Raw genomic sequence first — 25610 nt, forward strand, 5'->3', positions numbered from 1 at the left:
TTTGATGGTTTTTTACTCCTCTCAACAGCCCAAACAAGTTTCTAAAAGGATGAGTTTGCAACTACTTTACTTTTGGAGAAAATTCAAAACATTCATTATTCAATAGGGCCCAAACTATCAAAAACCAGCGGTTTCAATGAACACACATTTCTTGGTAGAATCATGCAGGACTGAAATTTTTGATGTTTTTCTACTCCTCTCATGAGCCCAAACAAGTCTCTAAAAGCATGAGTTTGCAACTACTTTACTTTTGGAGAAAATTCAAAACATTCATTATTCAATAGAGCCCAATAGCAAAAACCAGCGTTTTGAATGAAGAATCACATTTCTTGGTAGAATCATGCAGGATTGAAATTTTTGATGGTTTTTTACTCCTCTCAACAGCCCAAACAAGTTTCTAAAAGGATGAGTTTGCAACTACTTTACTTTTGGAGAAAATTCAAAACATTCATTATTCAATAGGGCCCAAACTATCAAAAACCAGCGGTTTGAATGAACACATTTCTTGGTAGAATCATGCAGGACTGAAATTTTTGATGTTTTTCTACTCCTCTCATGAGCCCAAACAAGTCTCTAAAAGCATGAGTTTGCAACTACTTTACTTTTGGAGAAAATTCAAAACATTCATTATTCATTAGAGCCCAATAGCAAAAACCAGCGTTTTGAATGAAGAATCACATTTCTTGGTAGAATCATGCAGGATTGAAATTTTTGATGGTTTTTTACTCCTCTCAACAGCCCAAACAAGTTTCTAAAAGGATGAGTTTGCAACTACTTTACTTTTGGAGAAAATTCAAAACATTCATTATTCAATAGGGCCCAAACTATCAAAAACCAGCGGTTTCAATGAACACACATTTCTTGGTAGAATCATGCAGGACTGAAATTTTTGATGTTTTTCTACTCCTCTCATGAGCCCAAACAAGTCTCTAAAAGCATGAGTTTGCAACTACTTTACTTTTGGAGAAAATTCAAAACATTCATTATTCAATAGGGCCCAAACTATCAAAAACCAGCGGTTTGAATGAACACACATTTCTTGGTAGAATCATGCAGGACTGAAATTTTTGATGTTTTTCTACTCCTCTCATGAGCCCAAACAAGTCTCTAAAAGCATGAGTTTGCAACTACTTTACTTTTGGAGAAAATTCAAAACATTCATTATTCAATAGAGCCCAATAGCAAAAACCAGCGTTTTGAATGAAGAATCACATTTCTTGGTAGAATCATGCAGGATTGAAATTTTTGATGACTTTTTACTCCTCTCAACAGCCCAAACAAGTTTCTAAAAGGATGAGTTTGCAACTACTTTACTTTTGGAGAAAATTCAAAACATTCATTATTCAATAGGGCCCAAAGTATCAAAAACCAGCGGTTTCAATGAACACACATTTCTTGGTAGAATCATGCAGGACTGAAATTTTTGATGTTTTTCTACTCCTCTCATGAGCCCAAACAAGTCTCTAAAAGCATGAGTTTGCAACGACTTTACTTTTGGAGAAAATTCAAAACATTCATTATTCAATAGAGCCCAATAGCAAAAACCAGCGTTTTGAATGAAGAATCACATTTCTTGGTAGAATCATGCAGGATTGAAATTTTTGATGTTTTTTTACTCCTCTCAACAGCCCAAACAAGTTTCTAAAAGGATGAGTTTGCAACTACTTTACTTTTGGAGAAAATTCAAAACATTCATTATTCAATAGGGCCCAAACTATCAAAAACCAGCCGTTTCAATGAACACACATGTCTTGGTAGAATCATGCAGGACTGAAATTTTTGATGTTTTTCTACTCATCTCATGAGCCCAAACAAGTCTCTAAAAGCATGAGTTTGCAACTACTTTACTTTTGGAGAAAATTCAAAACATTCATTATTCAATAGAGCCCAATAGCAAAAACCAGCGTTTTGAATGAAGAATCACATTTCTTGGTAGAATCATGCAGGATTGAAATTTTTGATGGTTTTTTACTCCTCTCAACAGCGCAAACAAGTTTCTAAAAGGATGAGTTTGCAACTACTTTACTTTTGGAGAAAATTCAAAACATTCATTATTCAATAGGGCCCAAACTATCAAAAACCAGCGGTTTCAATGAACACACATTTCTTGGTAGAATCATGCAGGACTGAAATTTTTGATGTTTTTCTACTCCTCTCATGAGCCCAAACAAGTCTCTAAAAGCATGAGTTTGCAACTACTTTACTTTTGGAGAAAATTCAAAACATTCGGGGGCGTGGCCAGCGTCTGAGCTGAATGGAAGCCTGAGCTCTGAGCTCCTCCACAGGGCAGCCTACCAAGCGCTATTAACAAGCGACTTACAAGCCAGGACTGGCTGAAAACTTGTGGGAACCTCCATAGGCACTAGCGGTGCCCCCACATAATGGATCCGCTTAATAGAAAAGCAGGAAAATCAAAAAATCTGGAGCGCTCTCCCCTCATGCTGAGGAGCCAAGATGGCGCCCGCCACACAGCAGCCACAGCCTGCAGCCCCAGCCTGAGCGGCGCACAGCGGGAGAGAACGCCACAGAGACTGAAACACGCAGTATTCAAGTCAGGGGGTAAGTCTGCCCCCATCCCTGCAAAAACCGCCGCTCCATATATTAAAGAAAGCGCTAAATTCAGTGTTAAAAGTAGCGCTGAGAAGAAGGAGGCAAAATATCGCGAGATTAACCGGGAAACAGACGGGATTGCGCAGCAAGTACGCAAATTGCGTACCTTAAGCAAAAATCTTGCGCAGCCTGTGAAATCTTGCACAGCAGCAACGCTCACAGCCGCTATGGAGGCCACAAATACAATAAGGGCCTCCTCATCTTGTCCAGATATCTCCACCATTTCAGACACCCCTCTAACGCCACCACAGAGGGAACTGTCCCCTGCCTCACAAAATAGCTGCAGATTAAGCAGTAGCTCGGCTGAGCTGCAAAGTGAGACGCAGATGGAGGACTTCTGCACTCCAGATAACCCCATGCCTGAAAACTTTTTACATGTTTTGACTGAGGTAGAAGCTACCAACAAAGCAGCTTCAGAAATGTTCATAAAAAATATGGTGTGCCTTCTTGCAAAGACATTCCAAAAACAACTAGAGGGATATAATACAAACCTCCAAAACAATATAGACAGTCTGGGCCAGAGGGTGAATCACTTGGAGTCGAAAATGGAGGAGATAGTCCAGTCTCACAACAATTTGATAGACGAACATTATGCCTTAGAGAAAGAAGTTACCTTCCTAAAGTCAAGACTGATAGAACAAGAGGACAGGAGTAGGAGAAACAACCTTAAATTCAGAGGAATACCTGAGAATGTCAAGGACAGAGATCTTGATTCATATGTGCAAAAAATGCTCCATGCTATGCTCCCAGGTGCTTCCAAAGGAGACCTCTTAATAGAACGCATACACAGACTACCTAAGTCCAAATATGCCCCTGAAAGAGCTCCGCGGGATGTTATTGCATTCTTTCACTATTTTCTGACAAAGGAGGACATTTTGAGGAAGAGCAAGCAGTCACCCATCTTACCAAGACCATATGAGGGTATTAAGATCTTTGCAGACTTTTCAAAAGCCACGTTGCAAAAAAGGAGAGACTTTTTCCCTATCACTGCACACCTACGGGAGCACAGGGTGCTATACAGATGGGGCTTTCCTACAAAAATATTGGTCATGAAGGAAAACACTACTTTTGCCTTGTCTAACATTGATAACTGTGATAGATTCTTTCAGGACCTTGGTATTCCTCCAATGAAGAACTCATCTTTATCCTACAATCAAGAGAGGAGCAACTCTTCACGACAGCCAAGACGTTTGTCACAGTCCTGGACCACACAAAAGAAAAGATAATGGACTTGGTAGGTGTTGACCCTGGCTCTTGGCCTGAACTTTTATCCCCAAACACTAACCGAGAGATTTCTCTTGGTATCATTTCTTTTGAGAAATTCAACTTCCTTGTTAACAAGTTTGTTTTGTTCTAGGTTATTCCAGGTTATAACATGTTTCTATTCACAGGCACACCAGGCACTGACAACAAATTTCTAGAGAAATACCACTCTTTTTGGATATATGTCCAGATGGACTATTCTATCTTATTGAGTTATTTAACACATTTCTTTCTTTTTGATATATTATGGAGTTGAAAATCCTATCATTTAATGTAAATGGGCTTAATAGTCCCTTTAAAAGGTATGCTCTGTGGAAGGAGATCAAAAGATTGAAAGCAAATGTTGCTATGATACAGGAAACCCACCTCCTGGAAACTGATAACAACAGATTTAAAAACAAAGATTATTCTCAGATTTTCTTCTCCAACAACGAGGGAGGGAAAAAAGCTGGGGTGGCCATTGCCTTCCACAGAGACCTACCAGTGGTTATTTCAGATGTTTATAAAGACAATAAAGGCAGATATTTAATCATCAATTTTACCTTGGAGGGAATGGAATACACTGTGGTTAATGTATACGCCCCTAATGTGAGACAAATTAGCTTTCTTAATAAAGTCAAAAGAAAATTATCTAAATTTAGCAAGGGACAAATCATATGGGGGGGAGACTTTAATTGTATTGTTGACCCAAGCACTGATTGCTCATCCTCTGCTCCATACTACAGAAGTGTGAATTTGGGGAAGTGGCTGAGCAATGCTAACCTACACGACAGTTGTAAAATATTGAACCCTAATTCTAGAGAATACACCAGATTCTGCCCACACAACAGATCTTATACCAAAATAGACCATATATTTACCAGTTTTTCCTTACTAGATTCGTATATAGATTTCCAAACTGGCCCCATCACATGGTCGGACCATGCTCCAATTCTATTAACATTACAGGTTTCCTCTTCGACTCAAAGACACTACAATTGGAGATATAGCAAATTTGTAGTAGACTCCCCAGATAATATAGCAACAATAAAAAACACTATAATGAATTATTTTAAAGAAAATGACTCCCAGGAAATCTCCCCTGAAACCTTATGGTTAGCACATAAATGTGTCATTAGAGGCCACTTAATTCAGATGGCCTCAAGACAAAAGAGGGAAAGAGAGAGCAAACAGAGGCTGTTATTAGAACAAATCAAAAAACTTGAAGACCAGGCCAAAGTGGAAAAATCTTTTACTAAATACAAGGAGTTATACTCTCTTAGATTGGAATTTAGAAATCTTCTCATAAATATTTACGAAAAAAAGACTCTGTTTAACAGGGCAGGGTTTTACATAAATAACAACAAAAACTCAAAAACTATGGCAAATAGATTCAAACCCATAAATAAAAAGCATTTAATTAAAAAACTTTCCCAGAACTCAGTGAATATAGAAAAGCCAAGGGACATAGCTTTGGCTTTTGAAAAATACTACTCAAACCTTTACAATATAGGAAAAAATGGGACTTATCCCCCTCCTACAGAGGAGATGATAGATAATTTCCTGGGAGGAGTAGAGTTGAGATCTCTGTCTTCTGAGCAAAGGGAAATGCTTGATGCACCCTTCTCTGAGGGAGAGGTGTCTCTGGCAATAAAAAATCTCAAATGTAATAAGGCTCCTGGTCCAGACGGATTCCCTGTGGAATATTATAAAACATTTCAGGAAAATCTGGTCCCCTATTTAACAAACACCCTAAATTTTATAAAATCAAAAGGAACATGTAGTGCAGATATGCTGAGAGCCACCATAGTGGTAATCCCCAAACCGGACAAAGATCCCACCAAGATAGAAAACTATAGACCCATATCCCTCCTGAATGCAGACATCAAGGTCTATGCAAAAATACTGGCAGAAAGGGTGCAGGATGTTATCCAATATCTTATACATCCCGATCAAGTGGGTTTTGTAAAATTTAGACAGACTTCTGACAGTTCAAGAAGTGTCTTGCACCATATACACTTTTGTAACAAGAAAAAAATTCCCAGTCTGTTTGTGGCCCTTGATGCGGAGAAAGCTTTTGACCGCATCAATTGGACATATGCATTCGCAGTATTAAAGAAGATGGGTTTTGGTGAGGAGATGTTGAAAAGTGTTCAGGCTCTGTACTCCCAACCGTCTGCCTCTGTGCTGGTCAATAGCACGATGTCAGGGAAATTTGACATAACAAACGGAACAAGACAGGGATGCCCTCTGTCCCCAATTATTTTTATCCTGAGTCTGGAACCACTGGCTCAAAGGATAAGGGACTCGAGTGAGGTGAGGGGAGTACGGTTGGGAGATGTAGAGCATAAAATAAATTTATATGCAGACGATATCATACTCACACTGACAGATCCTGTTGAGTCATTGAAGGCGACTTGGGACATCATAGAGTTGTTCGGTTCAATATCATATTATAAACTCAATGTAAAAAAGACTAACGTTTTGTCACTATTTATTTCAGCCCCTATAAAACAGCAATTACAAGATAAGTACCCTTTTACTTGGGACTGCACTAAAATCCCATATCTAGGAATTTGGCTCACAAGCGACCTCACACACACAAGTGAGGTAAACATAGATAGCCTTTTGAAATCTCTTGACACTAAGTTGGGAGAATTGTCAAAAACCCCAGCCACTTGGTTGGGAAGAATAGTACTATATAAGATGTTCTGCCTCCCAAAGGTGTTGTTTTTGTACAGGAATGTCCCTTTGCCTTTATCAATGCAACACATACAAAAATTAACTCATCAAATGAACAGATTTATTTGGAATAATAAAAAGCCTAGGGTAAAGAAACACACACTACTTAAATCTAGAGAAAATGGGGGGATAGCCCTTCCAGACTTAGAGGCATATTACTTTGCCACCACAACTGAATTGACAAAAATGTGGCTCATAGAACAGACAGAATTGGGATGGCCAAAAATTGAAAGAGATTTAATGCCTAATAAAGAACCGACACTTTATGTTTCCTATTTTCTTCTGCACAGAGGAGAGATTGGAGACATAGAAAACCCAATACTCAGAGCCTCTATGCAGAGCTGGTCACATATGTGCAGGAGAAGGTTTAATGTCTCCCCTGTTTCAACCAAAAGACTGAGACTTCACTTTTTGGCACCTGTCAAGGTTTCTTTGAGACCCATGTTTGATAATTGGAAAACATTCCCCATTGCTTATGTGGATGATTTATTGGACAATAATAAAGTCATGCCTTTTGAGTTGGTCAAGGCTAAATTTAAAATCCCTAATACGGAATATATGAAATACCTCATACTCAAAGAGGAATATAACAAATTTAAGAGATATTTCTGCAAGATAGTTTTGGTCAACCATACCATTTATAATTTCCTAACCAGCACAACCCCCAGGCACAAGAGCTCTCTTAAACCCCTGTATAACTTCCTGACCGGCAAATACACCTTTTCTAAGGGTGGATGCTTTGAAAAATGGGAGACTACTCTGCAGAAGCAGATTTGTGCCCCACAGTGGACATTGTCTTTTAAAACTGCAGTGAGGTCTACAAATTGCATGAACATTCTGGAAACACATTACAAACTAGTCCACAGATATTACTTGACCCCAAACAGGATTAAACATTTTGGGGAAGGGGGATCTGATCTGTGTTGGCGGGGATGCGGGTCTCAGGCTGACTTACTCCATATTTTCTGGGGATGCCCGGTACTGAAACCATACTGGCTTATGGTCTCCAATTTGATTTCGATCATATGCAACTGGCGTGTTCAGTTGCACCCTGCCTTGGCCTTACTACTCATAGATATTTGCAGATTCAAAACAACAAAGTATTTGGTTGCCCACATACTCATGTCTGCAATATACCTTATAGCGAAAAGTTGGAACAATAAGCAACCTCCGAACATTGCCACATTGATCATGTTGGTGGACAAACATTGTGTTTATGAAAAAATTCATTATATTAACAATATGTCAATAAAGTTATTTGACGACAGATGGCATAGATGGTTGAAACTCAAATCTAAGATAGAAGAAGAATTTATATCTTGATATCTTGATTTTTGCTCTTTTTGTGTGCCAAAAATTTCACATGTATTTGGTGTTTGCCTGTGCTGTTGTAATTGTTTTTCAAATCTATTTCAATTAATGTTAATTGTACATACTTTAAATGATGATATGATGTTCAGATACCATATGATGATGTCCTGATGTACATTATCTTGACTCTATTCGAACATGATATATATGAGGTATGTTTATACATTCCTATTATTTTGAAAACTCAATAAAAATATTGTTTAAGAAAATTCAAAACATTCATTATTCAATAGAGCCCAATAGCAAAAACCAGCGTTTTGAATGAAGAATCACATTTCTTGGTAGAATCATGCAGGATTGAAATTTTTGATGGTTTTTTACTCCTCTCAACAGCCCAAACAAGTTTCTAAAAGGATGAGTTTGCAACTACTTTACTTTTGGAGAAAATTCAAAACATTCATTATTCAATAGGGCCCAAACTATCAAAAACCATCGGTTTGAATGAACACATTTCTTGGTAGAATCATGCAGGACTGAAATTTTTGATGTTTTTCTACTCCTCTCATGAGCCCAAACAAGTCTCTAAAAGCATGAGTTTGCAACTACTTTACTTTTGGAGAAAATTCAAAACATTCATTATTCAATAGAGCCCAATAGCAAAAACCAGCGTTTTGAATGAAGAATCACATTTCTTGGTAGAATCATGCAGGATTGAAATTTTTGATGGTTTTTTACTCCTCTCAACAGCCCAAACAAGTTTCTAAAAGGATGAGTTTGCAACTTCTTTACTTTTGGAGAAAATTCAAAACATTCATTATTCAATAGGGCCCAAACGATCAAAAACCAGCGGTTTCAATGAACACACATTTCTTGGTAGAATCATGCAGGACTGAAATTTTTGATGTTTTTCTACTCCTCTCATGAGCCCAAACAAGTCTCTAAAAGCATGAGTTTGCAACTACTTTACTTTTGGAGAAAATTCAAAACATTCATTATTCAATAGAGCCCAATAGCAAAAACCAACGTTTTGAATGAAGAATCACATTTCTTGGTAGAATCATGCAGGATTGAAATTTTTGATGGTTTTTTACTCCTCTCAACAGCCCAAACAAGTTTCTAAAAGGATGAGTTTGCAACTACTTTACTTTTGGAGAAAATTCAAAACATTCATTATTCAATAGGGCCCAAACTATCAAAAACCAGCCGTTTCAATGAACACACATGTCTTGGTAGAATCATGCAGGACTGAAATTTTTGATGTTTTTCTACTCATCTCATGAGCCCAAACAAGTCTCTAAAAGCATGAGTTTGCAACTACTTTACTTTTGGAGAAAATTCAAAACATTCATTATTCAATAGGGCCCAAACTATCAAAAACCAGCGGTTTCAATGAACACACATTTCTTGGTAGAATCATGCAGGACTGAAATTTTTGATGTTTTTCTACTCCTCTCATGAGCCCAAACAAGTCTCTAAAAGCATGAGTTTGCAACTACTTTACTTTTGGAGAAAATTCAAAACATTCATTATTCAATAGAGCCCAATAGCAAAAACCAGCGTTTTGAATGAAGAATCACATTTCTTGGTAGAATCATGCAGGATTGAAATTTTTGATGGTTTTTTACTCCTCTCAACAGCCCAAACAAGTTTCTAAAAGGATGAGTTTGCAACTACTTTACTTTTGGAGAAAATTCAAAACATTCATTATTCAATAGGGCCCAAACTATCAAAAACCAGCGGTTTGAATGAACACATTTCTTGGTAGAATCATGCAGGACTGAAATTTTTGATGTTTTTCTACTCCTCTCATGAGCCCAAACAAGTCTCTAAAAGCATGAGTTTGCAACTACTTTACTTTTGGAGAAAATTCAAAACATTCATTATTCAATAGAGCCCAATAGCAAAAACCAGCGTTTTGAATGAAGAATCACATTTCTTGGCAGAATCATGCAGGATTGAAATTTTTGATGGTTTTTTACTCCTCTCAACAGCCCAAACAAGTTTCTAAAAGGATGAGTTTGCAACTACTTTCCTTTTGGAGAAAATTCAAAACATTCATTATTCAATATTGCCCAAACGATCAAAAACCAGCAGTTTCAATGAACACACATTTCTTGGTAGAATCATGCAGGACTGAAATTTTTGATGTTTTTCTACTCCTCTCATGAGCCCAAACAAGTCTCTAAAAGCATGAGTTTGCAACTACTTTACTTTTGGAGAAAATTCAAAACATTCATTATTCAATAGAGCCCAATAGCAAAAACCAGCGTTTTGAATGAAGAATCACATTTCTTGGTAGAATCATGCAGGATTGAAATTTTTGATGGTTTTTTACTCCTCTCAACAGCCCAAACAAGTTTCTAAAAGGATGAGTTTGCAACTACTTTACTTTTGGAGAAAATTCAAAACATTCATTATTCAATAGGGCCCAAACTATCAAAAACCAGCGGTTTCAATGAACACACATTTCTTGGTAGAATCATGCAGGACTGAAATTTTTGATGTTTTTCTACTCCTCTCATGAGCCCAAACAAGTCTCTAAAAGCATGAGTTTGCAACTACTTTACTTTTGGAGAAAATTCAAAACATTCATTATTCAATAGAGCCCAATAGCAAAAACCAGCGTTTTGAATGAAGAATCACATTTCTTGGTAGAATCATGCAGGATTGAAATTTTTGATGGTTTTTTACTCCTCTCAACAGCCCAAACAAGTTTCTAAAAGGATGAGTTTGCAACTACTTTACTTTTGGAGAAAATTCAAAACATTCATTATTCAATAGGGCCCAAACTATCAAAAACCAGCGGTTTCAATGAACACACATTTCTTGGTAGAATCATGCAGGACTGAAATTTTTGATGTTTTTCTACTCCTCTCATGAGCCCAAACAAGTCTCTAAAAGCATGAGTTTGCAACTACTTTACTTTTGGAGAAAATTCAAAACATTCATTATTCAATAGAGCCCAATTGCAAAAACCAGCGTTTTGAATGAAGAATCACATTTCTTGGTAGAATCATGCAGGATTGAAATTTTTGATGGTTTTTTACTCCTCTCAACAGCCCAAACAAGTTTCTAAAAGGATGAGTTTGCAACTACTTTACTTTTGGAGAAAATTCAAAACATTCATTATTCAATAGGGCCCAAACTATCAAAAACCAGCGGTTTGAATGAACACATTTCTTGGTAGAATCATGCAGGACTGAAATTTTTGATGTTTTTCTACTCCTCTCATGAGCCCAAACAAGTCTCTAAAAGCATGAGTTTGCAACTACTTTACTTTTGGAGAAAATTCAAAACATTCACTATTCAATAGAGCCCAATAGCAAAAATCAGGTTTTGAATGAAGAATCACATTTCTTGGTAAAATCATGCAGGATTGAATTTTTTGATGGTTTTTTACTCCTCTCAACAGCCCAAACAAGTTTCTAAAAGGATGAGTTTGCAACTACTTTACTTTTGGAGAAAATTCAAAACATTCATTATTCAATAGGGCCCAAACTATCAAAAACCAGCGGTTTCAATGAACACACATTTCTTGGTAGAATCATGCAGGACTGAAATTTTTGATGTTTTTCTACTCCTCTCATGAGCCCAAACAAGTCTCTAAAAGCATGAGTTTGCAACTACTTTACTTTTGGAGAAAATTCAAAACATTCATTATTCATTAGAGCCCAATAGCAAAAACCAGCGTTTTGAATGAAGAATCACATTTCTTGGTAGAATCATGCAGGATTGAAATTTTTGATGGTTTTTTACTCCTCTCAACAGCCCAAACAAGTTTCTAAAAGGATGAGTTTGCAACTACTTTACTTTTGGAGAAAATTCAAAACATTCATTATTCAATAGGGCCCAAACTATCAAAAACCAGCGGTTTCAATGAACACACATTTCTTGGTAGAATCATGCAGGACTGAAATTTTTGATGTTTTTCTACTCCTCTCATGAGCCCAAACAAGTCTCTAAAAGCATGAGTTTGCAACTACTTTACTTTTGGAGAAAATTCAAAACATTCATTATTCAATAGGGCCCAAACTATCAAAAACCAGCGGTTTGAATGAACACACATTTCTTGGTAGAATCATGCAGGACTGAAATTTTTGATGTTTTTCTACTCCTCTCATGAGCCCAAACAAGTCTCTAAAAGCATGAGTTTGCAACTACTTTACTTTTGGAGAAAATTCAAAACATTCATTATTCAATAGAGCCCAATAGCAAAAACCAGCGTTTTGAATGAAGAATCACATTTCTTGGTAGAATCATGCAGGATTGAAATTTTTGATGGTTTTTTACTCCTCTCAACAGCCCAAACAAGTTTCTAAAAGGATGAGTTTGCAACTACTTTACTTTTGGAGAAAATTCAAAACATTCATTATTCAATAGGGCCCAAACTATCAAAAACCAGCGGTTTCAATGAACACACATTTCTTGGTAGAATCATGCAGGACTGAAATTTTTGATGTTTTTCTACTCCTCTCATGAGCCCAAACAAGTCTCTAAAAGCATGAGTTTGCAACTACTTTACTTTTGGAGAAAATTCAAAACATTCATTATTCAATAGAGCCCAATAGCAAAAACCAGCGTTTTGAATGAAGAATCACATTTCTTGGTAGAATCATGCAGGATTGAAATTTTTGATGGTTTTTTACTCCTCTCAACAGCCCAAACAAGTTTCTAAAAGGATGAGTTTGCAACTACTTTACTTTTGGAGAAAATTCAAAACATTCATTATTCAATAGGGCCCAAACTATCAAAAACCAGCGGTTTGAATGAACACATTTCTTGGTAGAATCATGCAGGACTGAAATTTTTGATGTTTTTCTACTCCTCTCATGAGCCCAAACAAGTCTCTAAAAGCATGAGTTTGCAACTACTTTACTTTTGGAGAAAATTCAAAACATTCACTATTCAATAGAGCCCAATAGCAAAAATCAGGTTTTCAATGAAGAATCACATTTCTTGGTAAAATCATGCAGGATTGAAATTTTTCATGGTTTTTTATTCCTCTCAACAGCCCAAACAAGTTTCTAAAAGGATGAGTTTGCAACTACTTTACTTTTGGAGAAAATTCAAAACATTCATTATTCAATAGGGCCCAAACTATCAAAAACCAGCCGTTTCAATGAACACACATGTCTTGGTAGAATCATGCAGGACTGAAATTTTTGATGTTTTTCTACTCATCTCATGAGCCCAAACAAGTCTCTAAAAGCATGAGTTTGCAACTACTTTACTTTTGGAGAAAATTCAAAACATTCATTATTCAATAGAGCCCAATAGCAAAAACCAGCGTTTTGAATGAAGAATCACATTTCTTGGTAGAATCATGCAGGATTGAAATTTTTGATGGTTTTTTACTCCTCTCAACAGCCCAAACAAGTTTCTAAAAGGATGAGTTTGCAACTACTTTACTTTTGGAGAAAATTCAAAACATTCATTATTCAATAGGGCCCAAACTATCAAAAACCAGCGGTTTCAATGAACACACATTTCTTGGTAGAATCATGCAGGACTGAAATTTTTGATGTTTTTCTACTCCTCTCATGAGCCCAAACAAGTCTCTAAAAGCATGAGTTTGCAACTACTTTACTTTTGGAGAAAATTCAAAACATTCATTATTCAATAGGGCCCAAACTATCAAAAACCAGCGGTTTGAATGAACACACATTTCTTGGTAGAATCATGCAGGACTGAAATTTTTGATGTTTTTCTACTCCTCTCATGAGCCCAAACAAGTCTCTAAAAGCATGAGTTTGCAACTACTTTAATTTTGGAGAAAATTCAAAACATTCATTATTCAATAGAGCCCAATAGCAAAAACCAGCGTTTTGAATGAAGAATCACATTTCTTGGTAGAATCATGCAGGATTGAAATTTTTGATGGTTTTTTACTCCTCTCAACAGCCCAAACAAGTTTCTAAAAGGATGAGTTTGCAACTACTTTACTTTTGGAGAAAATTCAAAACATTCATTATTCAATAGGGCCCAAACTATCAAAAACCAGCCGTTTCAATGAACACACATGTCTTGGTAGAATCATGCAGGACTGAAATTAGCCCAAACAAGTCTCTAAAAGCATGAGTTTGCAACTACTTTACTTTTGGAGAAAATTCAAAACATTCATTATTCAATAGAGCCCAATAGCAAAAACCAGCGTTTTGAATGAAGAATCACATTTCTTGGTAGAATCATGCAGGATTGAAATTTTTGATGGTTTTTTACTCCTCTCAACAGCCCAAACAAGTTTCTAAAAGGATGAGTTTGCAACTACTTTACTTTTGGAGAAAATTCAAAACATTCATTATTCAATAGGGCCCAAACTATCAAAAACCAGCGGTTTCAATGAACACACATTTCTTGGTAGAATCATGCAGGACTGAAATTTTTGATGTTTTTCTACTCCTCTCATGAGCCCGAACAAGTCTCTAAAAGCATGAGTTTGCAACTACTTTACTTTTGGAGAAAATTCAAAACATTCATTATTCAATAGAGCCCAATAGCAAAAACCAGCGTTTTGAATGAAGAATCACATTTCTTGGTAGAATCATGCAGGATTGAAATTTTTGATGGTTTTTTACTCCTCTCAACAGCCCAAACAAGTTTCTAAAAGGATGAGTTTGCAACTACTTTACTTTTGGAGAAAATTCAAAACATTCATTATTCAATAGGGCCCAAACTATCAAAAACCAGCGGTTTGAATGAACACATTTCTTGGTAGAATCATGCAGGACTGAAATTTTTGATGTTTTTCTACTCCTCTCATGAGCCCAAACAAGTCTCTAAAAGCATGAGTTTGCAACTACTTTACTTTTGGAGAAAATTCAAAACATTCATTATTCAATAGAGCCCAATAGCAAAAACCAGCGTTTTGAATGAAGAATCACATTTATTGGTAGAATCATGCAGGATTGAAATTTTTGATGGTTTTTTACTCCTCTCAACAGCCCAAACAAGTTTCTAAAAGGATGAGTTTGCAACTACTTTACTTTTGGAGAAAATTCAAAACATTCATTATTCAATAGGGCCCAAACGATCAAAAACCAGCGGTTTCAATGAACACACATTTCTTGGTAGAATCATGCAGGACTGAAATTTTTGATGTTTTTCTACTCCTCTCATGAGCCCAAACAAGTCTCTAAAAGCATGAGTTTGCAACTACTTTACTTTTGGAGAAAATTCAAAACATTCATTATTCAATAGAGCCCAATAGCAAAAACCAGCGTTTTGAATGAAGAATCACATTTCTTGGTAGAATCATGCAGGATTGAAATTTTTGATGGTTTTTTACTCCTCTCAACAGCCCGAACAAGTTTCTAAAAGGATGAGTTTGCAACTACTTTACTTTTGGAGAAAATTCAAAACATTCATTATTCAATAGGGCCCAAACTATCAAAAACCAGCCGTTTCAATGAACACACATGTCTTGGTAGAATCATGCAGGACTGAAATTTTTGATGTTTTTCTACTCATCTCATGAGCCCAAACAAGTCTCTAAAAGCATGAGTTTGCAACTACTTTACTTTTGGAGAAAATTCAAAACATTCATTATTCAATAGGGCCCAAACTATCAAAAACCAGCGGTTTCAATGAACACACATTTCTTGGTAGAATCATGCAGGACTGAAATTTTTGATGTTTTTCTACTCCTCTCATGAGCCCAAACAAGTCTCTAAAAGCATGAGTTTGCAACTACTTTACTTTTGGAGAAAATTCAAAACATTCATTATTCAATAGAGCCCAATAGCAAAAACCAGCGTTTTGAATGAAGAATCACATTTCTTGGTAGAATCATGCAGGATTGAAATTTTTGATGGTTTTTTACTCCTCTCAACAGCCCAAACAAGTTTCTAAAAGGATGAGTTTGCAACTACTTTACTTTTGGAGAAAATTCAAAACATTCATTATTCAATAGGGCCCAAACTATCAAAAACCAGCGGTTTGAATGAACACATTTCTTGGTAGAATCATGAAGGACTGAAATTTTTGATGTTTTTCTACTCCTCTCATGAGCCCAAACAAGTCTCTAAAAGCATGAGTTTGCAACTACTTTACTTTTGGAGAAAATTCAAAACATTCATTATTCAATAGAGCCCAATAGCAAAAACCAGCGTTTTGAATGAAGAATCACATTTCTTGGTAGAATCATGCAGGATTGAAATTTTTGATGGTTTTTTACTCCTCTCAACAGCCCAAACAAGTTTCTAAAAGGATGAGTTTGCAACTACTTTACTTTTGGAGAAAATTCAAAACATTCATTATTCAATAGGGCCCAAACGATCAAAAACCAGCGGTTTCAATGAACACACATTTCTTGGTAGAATCATGCAGGACTGAAATTTTTGATGTTTTTCTACTCCTCTCATGAGCCCAAACAAGTCTCTAAAAGCATGAGTTTGCAACTACTTTACTTTTGGAGAAAATTCAAAACATTCATTATTCAATAGAGCCCAATAGCAAAAACCAGCGTTTTGAATGAAGAATCACATTTCTTGGTAGAATCATGCAGGATTGAAATTTTTGATGGTTTTTTACTCCTCTCAACAGCCCAAACAAGTTTCTAAAAGGATGAGTTTGCAACTACTTTACTTTTGGAGAAAATTCAAAACATTCATTATTCAATAGGGCCCAAACTATCAAAAACCAGCCGTTTCAATGAACACACATGTCTTGGTAGAATCATGCAGGACTGAAATTAGCCCAAACAAGTCTCTAAAAGCATGAGTTTGCAACTACTTTACTTTTGGAGAAAATTCAAAACATTCATTATTCAATAGAGCCCAATAGCAAAAACCAGCGTTTTGAATGAAGAATCACATTTCTTGGTAGAATCATGCAGGATTGAAATTTTTGATGGTTTTTTACTCCTCTCAACAGCCCAAACAAGTTTCTAAAAGGATGAGTTTGCAACTACTTTACTTTTGGAGAAAATTCAAAACATTCATTATTCAATAGGGCCCAAACTATCAAAAACCAGCGGTTTCAATGAACACACATTTCTTGGTAGAATCATGCAGGACTGAAATTTTTGATGTTTTTCTACTCCTCTCATGAGCCCGAACAAGTCTCTAAAAGCATGAGTTTGCAACTACTTTACTTTTGGAGAAAATTCAAAACATTCATTATTCAATAGAGCCCAATAGCAAAAACCAGCGTTTTGAATGAAGAATCACATTTCTTGGTAGAATCATGCAGGATTGAAATTTTTGATGGTTTTTTACTCCTCTCAACAGCCCGAACAAGTTTCTAAAAGGATGAGTTTGCAACTACTTTACTTTTGGAGAAAATTCAAAACATTCATTATTCAATAGGGCCCAAACTATCAAAAACCAGCCGTTTCAATGAACACACATGTCTTGGTAGAATCATGCAGGACTGAAATTTTTGATGTTTTTCTACTCATCTCATGAGCCCAAACAAGTCTCTAAAAGCATGAGTTTGCAACTACTTTACTTTTGGAGAAAATTCAAAACATTCATTATTCAATAGGGCCCAAACTATCAAAAACCAGCGGTTTCAATGAACACACATTTCTTGGTAGAATCATGCAGGACTGAAATTTTTGATGTTTTTCTACTCCTCTCATGAGCCCAAACAAGTCTCTAAAAGCATGAGTTTGCAACTACTTTACTTTTGGAGAAAATTCAAAACATTCATTATTCAATAGAGCCCAATAGCAAAAACCAGCGTTTTGAATGAAGAATCACATTTCTTGGTAGAATCATGCAGGATTGAAATTTTTGATGGTTTTTTACTCCTCTCAACAGCCCAAACAAGTTTCTAAAAGGATGAGTTTGCAACTACTTTACTTTTGGAGAAAATTCAAAACATTCATTATTCAATAGGGCCCAAACTATCAAAAACCAGCGGTTTGAATGAACACATTTCTTGGTAGAATCATGAAGGACTGAAATTTTTGATGTTTTTCTACTCCTCTCATGAGCCCAAACAAGTCTCTAAAAGCATGAGTTTGCAACTACTTTACTTTTGGAGAAAATTCAAAACATTCATTATTCAATAGAGCCCAATAGCAAAAACCAGCGTTTTGAATGAAGAATCACATTTCTTGGTAGAATCATGCAGGATTGAAATTTTTGATGGTTTTTTACTCCTCTCAACAGCCCAAACAAGTTTCTAAAAGGATGAGTTTGCAACTACTTTACTTTTGGAGAAAATTCAAAACATTCATTATTCAATAGGGCCCAAACGATCAAAAACCAGCGGTTTCAATGAACACACATTTCTTGGTAGAATCATGCAGGACTGAAATTTTTGATGTTTTTCTACTCCTCTCATGAGCCCAAACAAGTCTCTAAAAGCATGAGTTTGCAACTACTTTACTTTTGGAGAAAATTCAAAACATTCATTATTCAATAGAGCCCAATAGCAAAAACCAGCGTTTTGAATGAAGAATCACATTTCTTGGTAGAATCATGCAGGATTGAAATTTTTGATGGTTTTTTACTCCTCTCAACAGCCCAAACAAGTTTCTAAAAGGATGAGTTTGCAACTACTTTACTTTTGGAGAAAATTCAAAACATTCATTATTCAATAGGGCCCAAACTATCAAAAACCAGCCGTTTCAATGAACACACATGTCTTGGTAGAATCATGCAGGACTGAAATTAGCCCAAACAAGTCTCTAAAAGCATGAGTTTGCAACTACTTTACTTTTGGAGAAAATTCAAAACATTCATTATTCAATAGAGCCCAATAGCAAAAACCAGCGTTTTGAATGAAGAATCACATTTCTTGGTAGAATCATGCAGGATTGAAATTTTTGATGGTTTTTTACTCCTCTCAACAGCCCAAACAAGTTTCTAAAAGGATGAGTTTGCAACTACTTTACTTTTGGAGAAAATTCAAAACATTCATTATTCAATAGGGCCCAAACTATCAAAAACCAGCGGTTTCAATGAACACACATTTCTTGGTAGAATCATGCAGGACTGAAATTTTTGATGTTTTTCTACTCCTCTCATGAGCCCGAACAAGTCTCTAAAAGCATGAGTTTGCAACTACTTTACTTTTGGAGAAAATTCAAAACATTCATTATTCAATAGAGCCCAATAGCAAAAACCAGCGTTTTGAATGAAGAATCACATTTCTTGGTAGAATCATGCAGGATTGAAATTTTTGATGGTTTTTTACTCCTCTCAACAGCCCAAACAAGTTTCTAAAAGGATGAGTTTGCAACTACTTTACTTTTGGAGAAAATTCAAAACATTCATTATTCAATAGGGCCCAAACTATCAAAAACCAGCGGTTTGAATGAACACATTTCTTGGTAGAATCATGCAGGACTGAAATTTTTGATGTTTTTCTACTCCTCTCATGAGCCCAAACAAGTCTCTAAAAGCATGAGTTTGCAACTACTTTACTTTTGGAGAAAATTCAAAACATTCATTATTCAATAGAGCCCAATAGCAAAAACCAGCGTTTTGAATGAAGAATCACATTTCTTGGTAGAATCATGCAGGATTGAAATTTTTGATGGTTTTTTACTCCTCTCAACAGCCCGAACAAGTTTCTAAAAGGATGAGTTTGCAACTACTTTACTTTTGGAGAAAATTCAAAACATTCATTATTCAATAGGGCCCAAACTATCAAAAACCAGCCGTTTCAATGAACACACATGTCTTGGTAGAATCATGCAGGACTGAAATTTTTGATGTTTTTCTACTCATCTCATGAGCCCAAACAAGTCTCTAAAAGCATGAGTTTGCAACTACTTTACTTTTGGAGAAAATTCAAAACATTCATTATTCAATAGGGCCCAAACTATCAAAAACCAGCGGTTTCAATGAACACACATTTCTTGGTAGAATCATGCAGGACTGAAATTTTTGATGTTTTTCTACTCCTCTCATGAGCCCAAACAAGTCTCTAAAAGCATGAGTTTGCAACTACTTTACTTTTGGAGAAAATTCAAAACATTCATTATTCAATAGAGCCCAATAGCAAAAACCAGCGTTTTGAATGAAGAATCACATTTCTTGGTAGAATCATGCAGGATTGAAATTTTTGATGGTTTTTTACTCCTCTCAACAGCCCAAACAAGTTTCTAAAAGGATGAGTTTGCAACTACTTTACTTTTGGAGAAAATTCAAAACATTCATTATTCAATAGGGCCCAAACTATCAAAAACCAGCGGTTTGAATGAACACATTTCTTGGTAGAATCATGAAGGACTGAAATTTTTGATGTTTTTCTACTCCTCTCATGAGCCCAAACAAGTCTCTAAAAGCATGAGTTTGCAACTACTTTACTTTTGGAGAAAATTCAAAACATTCATTATTCAATAGAGCCCAATAGCAAAAACCAGCGTTTTGAATGAAGAATCACATTTCTTGGTAGAATCATGCAGGATTGAAATTTTTGATGGTTTTTTACTCCTCTCAACAGCCCAAACAAGTTTCTAAAAGGATGAGTTTGCAACTACTTTACTTTTGGAGAAAATTCAAAACATTCATTATTCAATAGGGCCCAAACGATCAAAAACCAGCGGTTTCAATGAACACACATTTCTTGGTAGAATCATGCAGGACTGAAATTTTTGATGTTTTTCTACTCCTCTCATGAGCCCAAACAAGTCTCTAAAAGCATGAGTTTGCAACTACTTTACTTTTGGAGAAAATTCAAAACATTCATTATTCAATAGAGCCCAATAGCAAAAACCAGCGTTTTGAATGAAGAATCACATTTCTTGGTAGAATCATGCAGGATTGAAATTTTTGATGGTTTTTTACTCCTCTCAACAGCCCAAACAAGTTTCTAAAAGGATGAGTTTGCAACTACTTTACTTTTGGAGAAAATTCAAAACATTCATTATTCAATAGGGCCCAAACTATCAAAAACCAGCCGTTTCAATGAACACACATGTCTTGGTAGAATCATGCAGGACTGAAATTTTTGATGTTTTTCTACTCATCTCATGAGCCCAAACAAGTCTCTAAAAGCATGAGTTTGCAACTACTTTACTTTTGGAGAAAATTCAAAACATTCATTATTCAATAGAGCCCAATAGCAAAAACCAGCGTTTTGAATGAAGAATCACATTTCTTGGTAGAATCATGCAGGATTGAAATTTTTGATGGTTTTTTACTCCTCTCAACAGCCCAAACAAGTTTCTAAAAGGATGAGTTTGCAACTACTTTACTTTTGGAGAAAATTCAAAACATTCATTATTCAATAGGGCCCAAACTATCAAAAACCAGCGGTTTCAATGAACACACATTTCTTGGTAGAATCATGCAGGACTGAAATTTTTGATGTTTTTCTACTCCTCTCATGAGCCCAAACAAGTCTCTAAAAGCATGAGTTTGCAACTACTTTACTTTTGGAGAAAATTCAAAACATTCATTATTCAATAGGGCCCAAACTATCAAAAACCAGCGGTTTGAATGAACACACATTTCTTGGTAGAATCATGCAGGACTGAAATTTTTGATGTTTTTCTACTCCTCTCTTGAGCCCAAACAAGTCTCTAAAAGCATGAGTTTGCAACTACTTTAATTTTGGAGAAAATTCAAAACATTCATTATTCAATAGAGCCCAATAGCAAAAACCAGCGTTTTGAATGAAGAATCACATTTCTTGGTAGAATCATGCAGGATTGAAATTTTTGATGGTTTTTTACTCCTCTCAACAGCCCAAACAAGTTTCTAAAAGGATGAGTTTGCAACTACTTTACTTTTGGAGAAAATTCAAAACATTCATTATTCAATAGGGCCCAAACTATCAAAAACCAGCCGTTTCAATGAACACACATGTCTTGGTAGAATCATGCAGGACTGAAATTTTTGATGTTTTTCTACTCATCTCATGAGCCCAAACAAGTCTCTAAAAGCATGAGTTTGCAACTACTTTACTTTTGGAGAAAATTCAAAACATTCATTATTCAATAGAGCCCAATAGCAAAAACCAGCGTTTTGAATGAAGAATCACATTTCTTGGTAGAATCATGCAGGATTGAAATTTTTGATGGTTTTTTACTCCTCTCAACAGCCCAAACAAGTTTCTAAAAGGATGAGTTTGCAACTACTTTACTTTTGGAGAAAATTCAAAACATTCATTATTCAATAGGGCCCAAACTATCAAAAACCAGCGGTTTCAATGAACACACATTTCTTGGTAGAATCATGCAGGACTGAAATTTTTGATGTTTTTCTACTCCTCTCATGAGCCCAAACAAGTCTCTAAAAGCATGAGTTTGCAACTACTTTACTTTTGGAGAAAATTCAAAACATTCATTATTCAATAGAGCCCAATAGCAAAAACCAGCGTTTTGAATGAAGAATCACATTTCTTGGTAGAATCATGCAGGATTGAAATTTTTGATGTTTTTTTACTCCTCTCAACAGCCCAAACAAGTTTCTAAAAGGATGAGTTTGCAACTACTTTACTTTTGGAGAAAATTCAAAACATTCATTATTCAATAGGGCCCAAACTATCAAAAACCAGCGGTTTGAATGAACACATTTCTTGGTAGAATCATGCAGGACTGAAATTTTTGATGTTTTTCTACTCCTCTCATGAGCCCAAACAAGTCTCTAAAAGCATGAGTTTGCAACTACTTTACTTTTGGAGAAAATTCAAAACATTCACTATTCAATAGAGCCCAATAGCAAAAATCAGGTTTTGAATGAAGAATCACATTTCTTGGTAAAATCATGCAGGATTGAAATTTTTGATGGTTTTTTACTCCTCTCAACAGCCCAAACAAGTTTCTAAAAGGATGAGTTTGCAACTACTTTACTTTTGGAGAAAATTCAAAACATTCATTATTCAATAGGGCCCAAACTATCAAAAACCAGCGGTTTCAATGAACACACATTTCTTGGTAGAATCATGCAGGACTGAAATTTTTGATGTTTTTCTACTCCTCTCATGAGCCCAAACAAGTCTCTAAAAGCATGAGTTTGCAACTACTTTACTTTTGGAGAAAATTCAAAACATTCATTATTCAATAGAGCCCAATAGCAAAAACCAGCGTTTTGAATGAAGAATCACATTTCTTGGTAGAATCATGCAGGATTGAAATTTTTGATGGTTTTTTTACTCCTCTCAACAGCCCAAACAAGTTTCTAAAAGGATGAGTTTGCAACTACTTTACTTTTGGAGAAAATTCAAAACATTCATTATTCAATAGGGCCCAAACTATCAAAAACCAGCGGTTTCAATGAACACACATTTCTTGGTAGAATCATTCAGGACTGAAATTTTTGATGTTTTTCTACTCCTCTCATGAGCCCAAACAAGTCTCTAAAAGCATGAGTTTGCAACTACTTTACTTTTGGAGAAAATTCAAAACATTCATTATTCAATAGAGCCCAATAGCAAAAACCAGCGTTTTGAATGAAGAATCACATTTCTTGGTAGAATCATGCAGGATTGAAATTTTTGATGGTTTTTTACTCCTCTCAACAGCCCAAACAAGTTTCTAAAAGGATGAGTTTGCAACTACTTTACTTTTGGAGAAAATTCAAAACATTCATTATTCAATAGGGCCCAAACTATCAAAAACCAGCGGTTTCAATGAACACACATTTCTTGGTAGAATCATGCAGGACTGAAATTTTTGATGTTTTTCTACTCCTCTCATGAGCCCAAACAAGTCTCTAAAAGCATGAGTTTGCAACTACTTTACTTTTGGAGAAAATTCAAAACATTCATTATTCAATAGAGCCCAATAGCAAAAACCAGCGTTTTGAATGAAGAATCACATTTCTTGGTAGAATCATGCAGGATTGAAATTTTTGATGGTTTTTTTACTCCTCTCAACAGCCCAAATAAGTTTCTAAAAGGATTAGTTTGCAACTACTTTGCTTTTGGAGAAAATTCAAAACATTCATTATTCAATAGGGCTCAAACTATCAAAAACCAGCGGTTTCAGTGAACACACATTTCTTGGTAGAATCATTCAGGACTGAAATTTTTGATGTTTTTCTACTCCTCTCATGAGCCCAAACAAGTCTCTAAAAGCATGAGTTTGCAACTACTTTACTTTTGGAGAAAATTCAAAACATTCATTATTCAATAGAGCCCAATAGCAAAAACCAGCGTTTTGAATGAAGAATCACATTTCTTGGTAGAATCATGCAGGATTGAAATTTTTGATGGTTTTTTACTCCTCTCAACAGCCCAAACAAGTTTCTAAAAGGATGAGTTTGCAACTACTTTACTTTTGGAGAAAATTCAAAACATTCATTATTCAATAGGGCCCAAACTATCAAAAACCAGCGGTTTCAATGAACACACATTTCTTGGTAGAATCATGCAGGACTGAAATTTTTGATGTTTTTCTACTCCTCTCATGAGCCCAAACAAGTCTCTAAATGCATGAGTTTGCAACTACTTTACTTTTGGAGAAAATTCAAAACATTCATTATTCAATAGAGCCCAATAGCAAAAACCAGCGTTTTGAATGAAGAATCACATTTCTTGGTAGAATCATGCAGGATTGAAATTTTTGATGGTTTTTTACTCCTCTCAACAGCCCAAACAAGTTTCTAAAAGGATGAGTTTGCAACTACTTTACTTTTGGAGAAAATTCAAAACATTCATTATTCAATAGGGCCCAAACTATCAAAAACCAGCCGTTTCAATGAACACACATGTCTTGGTAGAATCATGCAGGACTGAAATTTTTGATGTTTTTCTACTCCTCTCATGAGCCCAAACAAGTCTCTAAAAGCATGAGTTTGCAACTACTTTACTTTTGAAGAAAATTCAAAACATTCATTATTCAATAGAGCCCAATAGCAAAAACCAGCGTTTTGAATGAAGAATCACATTTCTTGGTAGAATCATGCAGGATTGAAATTTTTGATGGTTTTTTTACTCCTCTCAACAGCCCAAACAAGTTTCTAAAAGGATGAGTTTGCAACCACTTTACTTTTGGAGAAAATTCAAAACATTCATTATTCAATAGGGCCCAAACTATCAAAAACCAGCGGTTTCAATGAACACACATTTCTTGGTAGAATCATTCAGGACTGAAATTTTTGATGTTTTTCTACTCCTCTCATGAGCCCAAACAAGTCTCTAAAAGCATGAGTTTGCAACTACTTTACTTTTGGAGAAAATTCAAAACATTCATTATTCAATAGAGCCCAATAGCAAAAACCAGCGTTTTGAATGAAGAATCACATTTCTTGGTAGAATCATGCAGGATTTAAATTTTTGATGGTTTTTTACTTCTCTCAACAGCCCAAACAAGTTTCTAAAAGGATGAGTTTGCAACTACTTTACTTTTGGAGAAAATTCAAAACATTCATTATTCAATAGGGCCCAAACTATCAAAAACCAGCGGTTTCAATGAACACACATTTCTTGGTAGAATCATGCAGGACTGAAATTTTTGATGTTTTTCTACTCCTCTCATGAGCCCAAACAAGTCTCTAAAAGCATGAGTTTGCAACTACTTTTCTTTTGGAGAAAATTCAAAACATTCATTATTCAATAGAGCCCAATAGCAAAAACCAGCGTTTTGAATGAAGAATCACATTTCTTGGTAGAATCATGCAGGATTGAAATTTTTGATGGTTTTTTACTCCTCTCAACAGCCCAAACAAGTTTCTAAAAGGATGAGTTTGCAACTACTTTACTTTTGGAGAAAATTCAAAACATTCATTATTCAATAAGGCCCAAACTATCAAAAACCAGTCGTTTCAATGAACACACATGTCTTGGTAGAATCATGCAGGACT

The sequence above is a fragment of the Dendrobates tinctorius genome, unplaced genomic scaffold, assembly GCF_039654945.1.
Source record: "Dendrobates tinctorius isolate UK_male_01 unplaced genomic scaffold, ASM3965494v1 ptg000170l, whole genome shotgun sequence".
In the NCBI taxonomy this organism is placed as follows: domain Eukaryota; kingdom Metazoa; phylum Chordata; class Amphibia; order Anura; family Dendrobatidae; genus Dendrobates; species Dendrobates tinctorius.